At 31.7% G+C, this 13609-nt stretch overlaps 1 long non-coding RNA gene across 1 annotated transcript; it reads left to right on the top strand.

Annotated features, from left to right (window-relative positions):
• The first annotated feature begins 11671 nt into the window (after nt 1-11671).
• Nucleotides 11672-13312, top strand: LOC106797079 (uncharacterized). The gene is made up of 3 exons (XR_001386105.3): nt 11672-11808; nt 12854-12913; nt 13082-13312. It is a non-coding gene; the product is annotated as an uncharacterized lncRNA (long non-coding RNA).
• Nucleotides 13313-13609: the final 297 nt, after the last annotated feature.

The following is a 13609-nucleotide window of genomic DNA, read 5'->3' as shown; positions in this document are numbered from 1 at the left end:
ATGAACTGGTGGTGGTGAAGCTCGAGGCGTGAGGGGTTCTGACGGGAGAGGATCGAGAGATAGAGTTGGATCTACTTCAGACCGCCCATGATCCATTTTGTTTGGGATTTGAATCCTGCACTCCCATATGTGTATCATGCACTCTTTATTTCTGTTTGAAAATATCAAACTACCCTTTTATTGTTATGGAACACCTATTTTGAAAGTTATTTTTTATTATTATGGAACACCTATTTTGGAAACTATTCTTTTATTGTTATGGACCACTTATTTAAGAAAAGACAAAGTTATTTTTTACTATTATGAAACATCTATTCCGAAAGCTATTTTATTTTTTTTATAGAACACTTATTCTAGAAGGTAAAGCTATTTTATAATGTTATGAAACACATATTCTGGAAGCTATTTTTTATATTATGGAACCCCTATCCTGAAAACTATTGTTTTACTGTTACGAAACACCTGTTCTCAAAAGCTATTTTTTATTGTTATGGAATGTTTATTTCGAAGGCTATTTTTCACTATTATGGAACAACTATTCTGGATGACAAAACTATTTTTTACTATTATGAAACACCTATTCTCGAAGCTATTTTTACTATTATGTAACGCCTATTCCAAAAGCTATTTTTTCCTGTTGTGAAACAGTTAGTCTGGAACCTAAAACTATTTTTTACTGTTATAAAATACCTATTTCAAAAGCTATTTTTAATGCTATGAAATGCCTATTCTGGAATGGTATAATATGAAAGGATAATTTGAGATTTTGGAAAATTTGGGAGATGTAGTATTCAATAAGGGAGGTGCAAGATTCAAATTCCATTTTGTTTTTGCCATGGTGCCCATCATGTTTTCATTTTTTACTTTTTATTTTTTAATTTGTTTGCTTTTCAAAAAATTGTACAAGAAACACTAATAACAATTTTTTTTTGCTTATTGGACAAATACTTGAAAATAGAAAACAAATTAAAAATAAGATGACAATCTTGTAAAAAAATAATTACCTACATGTTCAAAAAATAATTATTTACTATGAATTTTAATTATAATATAATTTATAAATTCAAAAAATATTCATTATAAATTTTACTTATATAAAAATAAGACTTAAATGTAATTTTGATCCTCCCATTTTAGTTAATATGTCATTTTAGTTTATCTGTATTAAAATAGAGACATTTAGTTTCCATATTTTTAAAAAATCTATAATTTTGGTTTCCATATTTAAAAAAAATCACAATTTTGGTCTAGTCTTTAATTTTTTCTATATTTATTTTTTTATTTCTTACTTTGTAATTAATTAAATCATTTTTTTAAGCTATTTTAAATTAATATGTTAAGTCTAACATTGGCAAAATTGAAAATTCGACCAAAATAGAGAATTTTCTAAATTAGTAGAACTAAATATTTTTATTTTAAAATAAGGAAACTATAATAATGAATTTTTTTAAAATAGGAAAACCACGGGTCTCAATTTTAAAATAGAGAAACTAAAATTTGTAGAACAAATAAAATAAAAGAATTATAAATTGCATTTGTTTAAAAATAAGTATTTATCATATGCATTTCGTAGACTAAAATATTAGTTTTAGTTCATTCGTTGATTTGATATTTATTTTAATATTTAAAGGAAATGTTGATGTGTCACTCACTCTATCGTACTGTCATTAATTGGTCTAATCACATTTAATTAGAAAATAAATTTGGAGTATCACCTGATATCTTGTATTTATATAAAACATTCTTTTATATATTTTAATTTTTAAATTTATTTAATATATTCTAAAAACTAATTTTTGACACATTTACTCGTTATCAAAATAAAATTTTAAAACTTAGATAGTGTTTGATTTAAACAGTTGAAATATCAAAGAAAGTGAAATGTGCTCCAAAGGAGTGAAAGTGGAGTTAGATGTTTGTTAAATATAAATGCAACTGAAAGATTTGAAAAAAAAAAAATAGGACTCACATGCTTTAGTTTTCATTGCAAATTGTGAAGAAATGGAGGGAAAGTGAGAAGTCTAAGGACAACACAGTACATTATTTGTTTTGTTGCGAAAATTGTCCCTTTTACTCAAGTGGTCTTTCGCACTCTTGCACGCAGGAAAGGCTTTTTTTTTTTTTTTTTTTTTCCTATCATTACACCTGATAATCAATTATGCAACTATCATATTCGATTAAGTGATAAAAAAAAGGCATCGGGTTGCAACTGTCAACAATAATCAATTATGTGCAACCGTATAGTCAATTATGTCTTGGTAACTATGATTTTTTTTCCATCTCATCTAATCAGAAAATATGTTTTTTTTATGGGGATAAAATCAACATTTGTTCAATCTTTATTTTTATTTTTTTACTTTTTTCATTTCTTATTTATTTTCTACTTTAATTCAAATCTTTCATCTTTTTTTCATTCTTGTTTATCTCAATCAAACAACCTAACTTTTTACTCTCTTTCACCTCTTTTCATTCCTCACACTTTCATCCTTCCTTAACAAAAATAACCTTCGTTTATGAAAAGGAAGTGCAAAAGATAATTCTTTCTTGGGAGTAGTTTGGGGCATTTTGTTAGAGCACCCAATGACTTTCCAAAATATCAAAAATACCCTTGTGGTATTTTCGAATACAAATAGCAGCTGCATTTTTCATTTCTGCAGCATCATTTTTTCTCACAAATTTTCCGTAATTTAGTGTAAGTTGCTTCCAATAAGGACGGTTTGAAAGCGTATTTAGTCTCCGGTGGTGTACGTGAATTTTTAGGAGTATACGATAATTTTTGGTCGGTTTTCGTTGTCAGAAAAAGAGAGGAGCTAAAAAAAAATGACGTACGTACGGATTGACAATCCGTATGATTTATACGGATCAACAATTCATATGAACCATACGGATTGCCAATCCGTAAGATGAATAAATATGTTGTTTAGCTTGGGACTAGGGCTTGTGATCCTTCTCTTAATGGTAGAACAAAAATAACAAAGGAGTTCTCCTATCCTATCCTAAGCAAGCAGCAGAGTCATAGACCATTGTTTTAATGAAAGAAGGGATGGGTTCCTTCTGATCCTAAGCTGTGAACTCATGGTCAAATTCCGAGGTGGGCTTTCCTTTCTCTAGTGAAAAACCTCTTGCCAAAGTATCAAAAGCATATGCATGCCCAATACCTACCCGATTGGCAATCCGTATGGTTTATACGGATTGCTAATCTGTATAAACAATCCGTATGACCATACAGATTGTTGATCCGTATGTACGTCAATTTTTTTTAGATACCAACCTTTTTTTATACGAATTAGAATTTTTTTTAATAAAAAACCATAAATAATTTTAATGATTAATTTTATTTTAGTTATTGCTTAAATTTAGTTATTAATTTTAATTTAGTAATTGGTTAAATTTAGCAATGATAAAAAATTTAATTTAGTCATTAATTAAAAATAATTTATTTCAAAAACAATGGGATAATATTAGACATGACAAAACAACTATTATATATAAGAACATGGTTGAAACAAATTTAGAATCAACACATGATAAAACAATTATTATAAGACAACTATTATATAAATATATTGTTCAAAAGTAATTAAAATATTCATAATAATTAAAATGTTCATAGTAATTGAAATGTTCGAAATCCTAAAATGTTCATAAACATGGCCAATAAAGCACACGGTTAAGGGTGAGATCAATGAATTCAAAAACGATTTCCATGTCAGCTATTAAGGACAAGGTTTCGCATAAATGTTTCCATCCAACTCTAATTTTAAGTGTCTTCCTCCAATGATTGAATACAAGCCGGTATTCTGCAACGTTCTCCAAGTGCAAATGAGTCCAGCCTTTGTCTTTAAGAAAATAATACATGCTGCTTGGAATGTTCTGATATTAAGAATAGTGTTATGTTAGCAATTTATGTTATGAAATTTAAAACTTGAAAAATAAAGAAATACTGACAACTAAATTAGAAAGTTGCTTACCAGATTGCTACAGGTAACTTTCTAATGAGTGAGATAAACCTTGAAGGTGACAAAATTTAGCACTTGATGGTATAAAGAGTGTCATCTTGGGAATGATCTGGGTAGACAATTGGTCTTGAATATGGTAAGAAAAATGCACTTTTACCATAATGAGTTAAGGATACTAGATGATCTCCGGTCAGTTGGTAAAAATCTCATAGTGCTGTCCACCCTGCTACAATGGCTAGTTGGTCCAAATCTATGTTGTAGACAATGTTATGATAATTTCCGTCTTTGTCAACCAAATGTCATATGCCGTCAAGTACGTCCTTCCACCTGACAGCATATACCTTACTAACTTCACCAAAAATCTACATTTGATATCACAAAATAAGGTTAGTTAGTTACACAAATAACAAAAAAATCATATGTTAATTAAATTAAAATGAACATGACCTGGCCTCTAGCATGAACGGTCTGTAAAATAGTCTCTGGTGGAACCGTGACATTTTGCATCATGTTTTCCATTTCCCTCCATTCTCCGTGCTCTTCAATTATTAATTCTGACATAATTAACATTCATTCAATTAACAGGTATTCAAGCAAGAAGCTGCTTCAATTCCTCATTGAGGCTGGTCCAATGTGATGACGACGGAACGAGATCATGACATTCTGAAATATATTTGACAAAATAATATTTTAGTATTTTTTTTCTACTAACATTTTCATGTTTCTAATCTAATTATTCTTTCTCAGATCTAATGTTTGTTTTAAAAATCTAATCTAATCTAAAATGTAATCTAATCCTACTAACATTTCTTAGATAAACTGAGTAATAAATAAATCATTCATAAAATCAATAATAAACAAATTAATGATACATAAATCAATAATCAACAAATTAGTCACAAACTAATAAAATAAATACTAAACAATTTATAAAATGATTAACATATAAATATTTTTCATTTTTCCTACTTTCTTTCTAATAAAAATCATTTTTTTAAAAAAAAAAACCATACGGATTGGTAATCTATATAAGCCATACGGATTACTGATCCGTATGGGTTTTTTCAAAGACTAAATGCACATGTAGAGGAAGATAAAACACAACGAAGAAGAAGATTAACACAATAAAAAAGGATAACCGCAGTAAACACCAACAAAAACACAATAAAGAAGTAGAATAAGCAGCACCAATGGCATCATCCAAGCAGCAACAATCACCAATAAACATCGAAAGAAGGATAACTTACCTTGAAGGAGAAACCAAGTAGAAGAAGACGAAGCAGCAACGCACAGGAACAACAACAAGCCGAAGGAAAAAGAAGGAAGACAAAGCAGCAACGCACACGTCTTCACGTCACCGTAGGAAAGAGAAGGAAGAAGATGCACCAAGCCGAAGACGAAACAAGAAGCAGGAAGCCAAAGAGGAAGGGAGGAAGAATAAGCATTTGCGGGGGAGGGGAATAGTGACTCGTACGGACGAGTCACTATTTGATTATATACCAAAGGGTGAAGGGCATTTTAGCCTTTTCACACGAGTTGTTGGGTGCCCCAAGCAACTCCCTTCTTTCTTCAAAATCGAGTTACCCCATTTGTAAAGCAAGAAGCCCAATTTTCAAAACCCAATCACCAACAATATCACCACATACACCTCTTCACATTTCCCTTTCCTAAAACACTAAAATTTTCCTCTAACTCAGACACTAAGTCACACAACCATCACTACGTTGACTTTTTTCAACTCAGATAAACAAAACAACAATGATGAAAAAGGATCACCCAACATCACTATCACCTCTTTGAAAAAAAAAACAAAATAACCCAACCTAATCCTAAACCCCATTCCCTAATTCAATGTTTTCCTTGTCAAAATCCAGCTTCTCTCTGATTCGCTACAGGAATGAATCTAGACTGTCCAAACCATGCAAAAGATCACCGAAGTCATGAAACTCAAAGAGTTAAAAAAACTCAAATTGGGGTGCGTTGTAATCAACGTTGACAAAAAGGGTAAATCGTTTTTCACTCACAGCAACAAAAAGAAACACCTTTTTGTAAAGTTGATAACTTTATCGAAATCGGTGGATTTCCCACCGCAAATGAGGCTTAGGTTATTGCTGATGATGTTTTTTTGGTTGTTTGTGAGTGAGGAGGTTGATCAGGTTGAGCTTGTGTACACTAAGTTTGTTTCGTTGGTTAGGTTTGAGCCTGTGATTCAGAATTTGTTGCCTTTGGGAGAGGTTTGTGATGTGAAAGATGAGATTTTTAGGTTGAGTAGTAAAGAATGGAAGTTGGCTGTGGAGAAGGATGTTGTGAAGTTGGAAAAAAAAGGGTGAGGTGTGTTTTCCTCTTATGGAGTTTGAGCAGGATCCTGTTATGGTTTTGCTTACCGTTATTGTGTTTAGAATTAGCTTGGATACTCTTTGGATGGATTTCGCTCAATCGTGATCTGAGTTGTTGAATTGGTCATTGCACAACAATGTGAAACTATTTTGGTTGGAGAGAAATCTTGCAGGAGAGGCATGAGAGAAATCATGCTATGTGAACATAAGAAACACTAATTATGACTTGTCGGTATTTTCAACTGAGTTTGGATCCTACCATGCTTGCCCTATAAGATTTCTCTCTATTTTAAATCTTGATCGTGCATCACCTTTTCTCTCCTCTATGATTGAATGACAAATTTAACAACTTGGATCTTGGTTGGACAAAATATAGTTGGACGGGGAGAACCTGAGCTCAAGTGTTATTAACTTTATGAAACTTTTACTTTAGTCTTAAAATTTGTAAAATGTTGTGAATTATTATTCACTTTAGTCCTCATGCCAATGAAAAGTTGAAAACTAGTGAAAAAGGACTAGAGGAATGACAATTTGCAACATTTGCAAAATCAGTGATTGAAATGAGAGTTCTGTAAAGTTAGGACTAAAGTGAATGATGCTTTAAATTTTGGATATCAAAGTGAGGGTTTCCACAATAAGGGTTGATGAGTTTCCCAACTTTACTTATAGTCGTAAAAGTTGATTGAGAAATACATATGAGGAGTTTTGACCTGTTTTCAAGAAAGTGCATTGCTTTTCTTTAACATCTTATCAATGCTAATGCATCATAGATGCATGATTATTGTTTTTTAGTAATTGAATTATAGGTTTGTTGGCGGAGTTAAAACTTTGGTTTAAAGAAAACTTACAGGATCCAAGCAAAACCTTTGCTTCTGATATGTCATATGTGTTTTCAAGAAAACTTGTAGATCATAGCAAAACTTAGACCCCTTAACTGTCTATGTTTATTGCGATGCATTAACACCAACATAAAATATGACATTGATTCAAAAGAAAACTCACTATAAAGTTACTTTTATGTTTGAATTGTTGAAGGAATTAAAGTACGTGAATGAAATTGGTTCATGCATCAAAGTGCAGTTGATTGGAAAAGCGAAAAATTTCCAATGAAGTAAAGTGTATTTGGTGTGACACTCTTTACCCCGACTTACATATAATTAAGAAAACATATAAATATCTAAAATTTAATTAAATCAATTTTATTAAAATCACTTAAATAAATTCACGTGGGTAAAAGGGTCACATTCCCTTCACAGTTACCAAATAAAACTTATTAAAAACATCTCCGACTCAAAATAAGGCCGTCCAAGTTTACAAAAGAACTCAAGTTATACAACGGAATAAAATTAAGTAAAATAACATGTTTGGAGCATCATGCAATTAAAACAGAAACTCATGTCCTAATGTCACATTCTATTAGAGCATTGTGTCCTACCGTCCTCTAATACAAGGTTTTTAAAGCCATCCACCTAGTCATTTGCTTCCACGAGCACAAGATTTGAGATCATCACATGATCCAAACATAAACAACACATAAGGAGTGAGTTATTACATTTCTAAATAAAATACAAATAAAGAAGGACATAAGCAAAATACATTATAGAAATATTTATAACATAACTCAACTTAATATAATTCACGTCACTTCACCACTTTATCATTTAAAATTTAATTTTCAATCACCAATTATATTTCACATGAATCACACACTCAACTCAAGACGTAACAACACTCACCAATTTCATAATAAACAATTCACAAAAGTTATGCAACAATTATACTAAGACTTAAACCTATATGCAATGTGGTACCATGTCAGTGAAAAACAATACTAGGACGCTTAGGAGTACATAACAAGACACACCACACAATGAGTATGTTAGTTCACTCCCACTAAGTAAAATTATAAGGTTACCAATCAAGGTCGCTCTGTTTTGTGAGAATGCTCCAACCATATGGGACCAACATAGGCTTAAAGGAGCACTCAAACCGAGTGTACTTACCCCTAAGACCTAGACTTCGAAGAATTTGTTAGAGTCTTACCTTCCTAATTCAGGTCCAACCCCTAAAATAACTTTTACACATAGACATTACTCATGAATTACACAATACCCACGATCTCACACTTATTTTCAAACACGTTTAACACATTACGTTACAATTTAACACTTAAGGTTCCTAACTTGGAATCCTACACTTTCGTTTTATCACATCGCGCATAAACACTTTTCTCAAGGTAAACACCAGTCAGGTTATTGTATAATTCATAACTCAAAACACAAGTATTATCACATCAATTATTAACCACACACTTTTACAATCATATCCCATGTCCATAATTTAACATCTCACAACGTCATAATCCACCATCACATGTTCACATGTATCCCATAGATTAATGCATGTTCGACTTGCCACTTATACTCAATCTCAATCACAATTTCATAATCTCAAAATGATATGTCATTGCACCTCATGTTTATTTATACATCTTCATACCATTCATAACAATATTCATAAGTTACAACATATACATGTACATCAAATCTAACCATAATATTCATAAGTTACACACACACCCACCCCCCCCCCCCCCCCCCACACACACACAAACAATATGATATTATTAACATTAGTAAATCTCAAATATTTTTAAAACACATATATATGTATATATAAATGTAAAAATAAATGTACATGAATTCATATATATTATCTAAGAATACACCACATAATCTAAAAGGAATCTTCGGTCAATTTCAAATATAATAATAATTTCAAACTAAAAAAACCCAAAAAAGCAAGAAAAATGGGAAAATACAAAATCAATATCTCATTCCCTCTTACAGTAAATCTCTCCTTCCTTAATCTCATCAATCCACACTAATTAGAAAATGCCTCAATTTTTAGGGTTCACATTCAACACAAGAACATATCAATTTCACAACAATTTCATATAGGGACATCAATTGGTCCGTCAAACATATATAATTCACAGTTTTAGTTGTAAAGATAGAATCAAAATTATAGAACCACCCCAAAACCTATCTCAATTGTTCCTCTAAGGATCCCTATACATGTTCTCACTATTCCTCAACTGTGAATAACTCATTCCTTATCTCTAAGCGAGCTCACGTGTGTAGTTTGACAATGATAACAGTGTATCTAGTGGTTCCCTAAGATTTCACAAGCTTTTCTTCAGGTTGTTCTGTTAGGTTTTCCAAACATTAAAGAAAAGGATAAGAGATTGGAGCCTCAACTTTACTGTCTTTGTGCGAGGGATACACTACTAAAAAAAGCATATTTTACGACACACATTCTAAGATGGTTATGTGGAACCATCTTAGAATGTGACACGGTGACAATGATGTAAATAAATACAACCATTCTAAGACGGTTTTTACAAAACTATCTTAGTTTTTGCCATTTTAAGACGCCTTTATACAAAACCTGTCTTAGAATACTTTTTGTTGTTATTAATATTTAATCTCGCTCTCTATTTGTCGCTCTTTGATTCTCCCTCTTCGACTCTTCAGCTCCTCTAGGGTTTCCGAAATGGAGCAATCGCAGGCACCACCACTTCCACCTGACGACGGCGATGGCGAATGACATTAGCCAGTGCCTCCTCAAGTACATCCTCAACGGAAGAACGAATCGAAAAAAGAAAGATCATGGCGATGACAAACTTGGCTCGACGGAAGGGTTATGCCGTCATTTTGTCGTTGAGGTCGTCGCTTTGTCTGACAAGGTGGAGGGAGTTCGCGTCCGGATCTGACGAAAATGATGTCGTGGTCATTGGCGGCGGTCCCAACAGCTACGTGGCGGCCATTAAAGCGGCGTAGTTGGGTTTGAAAACCACTTGCATCGAAAAGCGTGGCACTCTCGGCGGTACCTACCTCAACGTCGGATGCATCCCTTCCAAGGTTCATTTTCTTCAAACCGCTTTTCCTTTTCCCCTTTTTTTGTTTCTACATGTCTGGGATTCAAAATTCATTTTCTAGTTCGTTTAAATTTGTGTTGTTTTATTTTTTTGGAGTTGTTTTGTATGATAAGGCGGTGGTAGGAGAAAGTGATTGAGATATAGTTAAGTTGGTGAAGTATGAGCATGGCTTATCATTTGGATATTGTGTTTTATCAACACTCTTGTATGTAGGAATTGAGTGCAAGTATTGGCTGATTTTATGTTTCTCCTGCACTATTTTTTGGTGTGAATTAACAACATCAATATTAAGGTCTCAAATGGAATATTATTGGCCGGAAGAGCGACATTATTGTTTAGCTTGCCTTTTCTTACTATATATATAGAGAGAGAGAGTGAGAGAGAGAGAGAGAGAGAGCTTTTTTCCCTTTTAAGATTTCGTATCATGTACTTGGCTTAGAATATCTTCTTGATATTTTGATCAAGTAAATCAATATTAGATTTCATTGATGGCTGAATTACCAATATACATGTGAAGCTGAATGCTAATACCTACAGTATGCTCAGCATAGACTCTACAATTTATGTCACTGGAGCTATGCTATTGCTATAAAGTTTTTTAAGTCCTAATATTAATAATTTTCTTTAGATAAATACGACAATGGTTGTTTACATGAATTTTTTAATATAACTTTCTCCATGTGACTGAAGTAGTTTTACACTTTTTTGCCTTACAAAGCATACTCCAGCACCATATAAATGCTGACTGGTTACAACATTCTTATCCCTCTTGGGCTGAAAGATGTCAGAGTGCAAATAGTGTTGAATCAGTGGAGCTTGTAAAGGAGGTACAATGTAATTTTGACTACCAATTCATTACAACTAGCATATTTTTGCTCACAAAGATGATAACAGTATAAAAGAATAGAAAATGAAAATCTTAAAATTTGAGTAGGCAGAGTAGCTAAATGATGTCTCAGATTTTTTTGCTTGTGTTATCTTGCTCTCTTTCTTTCATTAAGTGCTTTTGATGAAATGACATTCAAGCTCAGCTGATTGCCCAGTCCATAACCCATAATGGAGTTAACAGAAATAGACCTAGAAATTTGGCATTAAAAGGTTTTGATCATAGCCAAAAAAAGGTTTTTATGATTATTTGTTTTTGTTGACATTTTGAATTTGGTAGTATTTTGACCTCCCCTTACTGCCACTATAAACCAAAATGAGGCTTTTTTTTATCAAATAAGGATCCATTGTGATTGGTTGTAGGTCCCACTAATTATATTTGTTTTTGCTGTTTCTTTTTTAAGAAAATAAAGTTTGACAGAAGATTATAATTGTGAATTGGTTCACTGGTTGCAATTGTTTGGGTGATTATCATGTTTGTACAAATATTTTATAAGTAACTCCCTTAGTTAGTTAGTAGAATGATTAAAGAGGGAGTAGTTAGTTAGTTGGGGGTTGGGATGATTTAGAGAAATAAAGCATGTTGCCTATAAATAAAAGGGAAGGGAAGAGAGAAATCATCTCATCATTTGTTAGAGGAATGTGGCCTTTGGGCATTGGGAGATGCAGATCCTCGAAGTTCTGCATGGTAATCATTTTTCTTTCTGTAATTCTGATACAATTTCTATCAGTTTTGTATTTTTTCTTTGAGCACTGAAGATCTGATAGATTTGTAAGCTCTAATATTGAGACTAGTGTGGAGAGTAGCCAGAAAATTGTTGAGTGTGTATAGAGAGCTAGGCTCAGGACTGGTGTCAGCTTTTTTCCTTGTAAGAGCTATGAGCTCCTCATAGTGGAATAACACTCGATTTCCAGAATTGTTTCTTGGGTTCCTATCAAAGCTTAGATTGAAAAGTTTATAATATTTAGCTATGTTCGAGTAATGTGCTCTCTAATTTGTAATGCTTCTATCACGAGGAGTTGATTGTATTGCTTAACTATCATTGGGTCCATTCTCAGATGAATTACCATGGTTTTATAATTCTGCATTTTTATCATGAGGATTGCATTAATTATCATGTTGAAACTTCAGATTTCTGAATTCTGCATTATTTTGATTTGCAGGGCTTCATACGAAATGATATGTTCAATACATTTTTAATTATTAATATTAATTCAAATCTTGGTTGGTGTTAGTTATGGCTCTAGACACACTCAACATTAATTATCATGTTGAAACTTCAGATTTCTGAATTCTGCATTATTTTGATTTGCAGGGCTTCATACGAAATGATATGTTCAATACATTTTTAATTATTAATATTAATTCAAATCTTGGTTGGTGTTAGTTATGGCTCTAGACACACTCAAGTGTTCAATATTCAGTTGTTGCTTTGTTTTGCTGTAGTGGAAGTTATGGGGTGATATATGATAAGGCAAGATCTATTAATTAATATGATATGTTATAGTTAATAAATAATTTTTTTTAAACTGTGACTTAGAATTTTTAACTTTTTATATATATAGTGTTTAACTTTTTAAATGATTTTTAGTACGTATCTATATCAAAATATAGATTCACAAAAAGGTTAAGCAAAAGGAAATATAGTCACCTTTAAACTAGGAAAATTTCATTAATATAAAAAATTGGAATTTTAATTTTTAAATTTATTATTTTGGGATGTTGTGTGCAGTCACTAATACTCACAGCAGTTCCAAATATATTCGGATGGCTAGCCATTTCTATAGCGAAAGTAAGTATTAACATGTGTAGTTAATTTGTTACCATGAATTAATTACATGTTTCTTAATTACTTTCACACAAGTTTCTTAATTACTTTTTAATTAATTAATGAGATGTTAATTACATTGTTTCCTTTTGTTTTCTTGTTTTGAATCGACTTTGTTTACTCCTTTTCTAGGACACATCGCTTCTATTTATGGGAAGATGGTTGAAAGGTTTTGGCGTGCGAATAATCTCTTATGTGGTAATCTTGGCTTCCAGATTGCTTTTTATTAATTCCTTAATTAATAAATATAGGAATAGGCATTGGTTAAAGATATTGGCTAGTTTGTGTTGGAGCTAGTATTAAGGATATATTGTTATAATATTAGGATTTTGATTTTCCAATTAACACCCACTTATTTCTCATTCCTTACATAATTATTCTATGAGGAGAAGATATTGATTTTCTTTGATGGTATATACACATTATTCTATTTTGGTGTTCTTCTTGTCATTTATCTACTTTCCTCACACCATTGTTTTTCTGTCACTTGTTTAGTTTGATAAATTTAGGATTTGTTTGGATATTTTTTTCAAAAGAATTTTTAGAAGGAAATAAATAAAAATAAAACAATTTTTTATAAGCTAAAATTAATTTGTGTAAAAGTTAATTTACAGAACCTCTCTTATAGAACTAATTTAAAAGATGAGAGTTTTTACAAAT

This window comes from Glycine max, chromosome 18 (assembly GCF_000004515.6).
Source record: "Glycine max cultivar Williams 82 chromosome 18, Glycine_max_v4.0, whole genome shotgun sequence".
In the NCBI taxonomy this organism is placed as follows: Eukaryota; Viridiplantae; Streptophyta; class Magnoliopsida; order Fabales; family Fabaceae; genus Glycine; species Glycine max.
The sequence above is the reverse complement of the archived record's forward strand: the minus strand, read 5'-3'. Positions and strand labels throughout refer to the sequence as shown.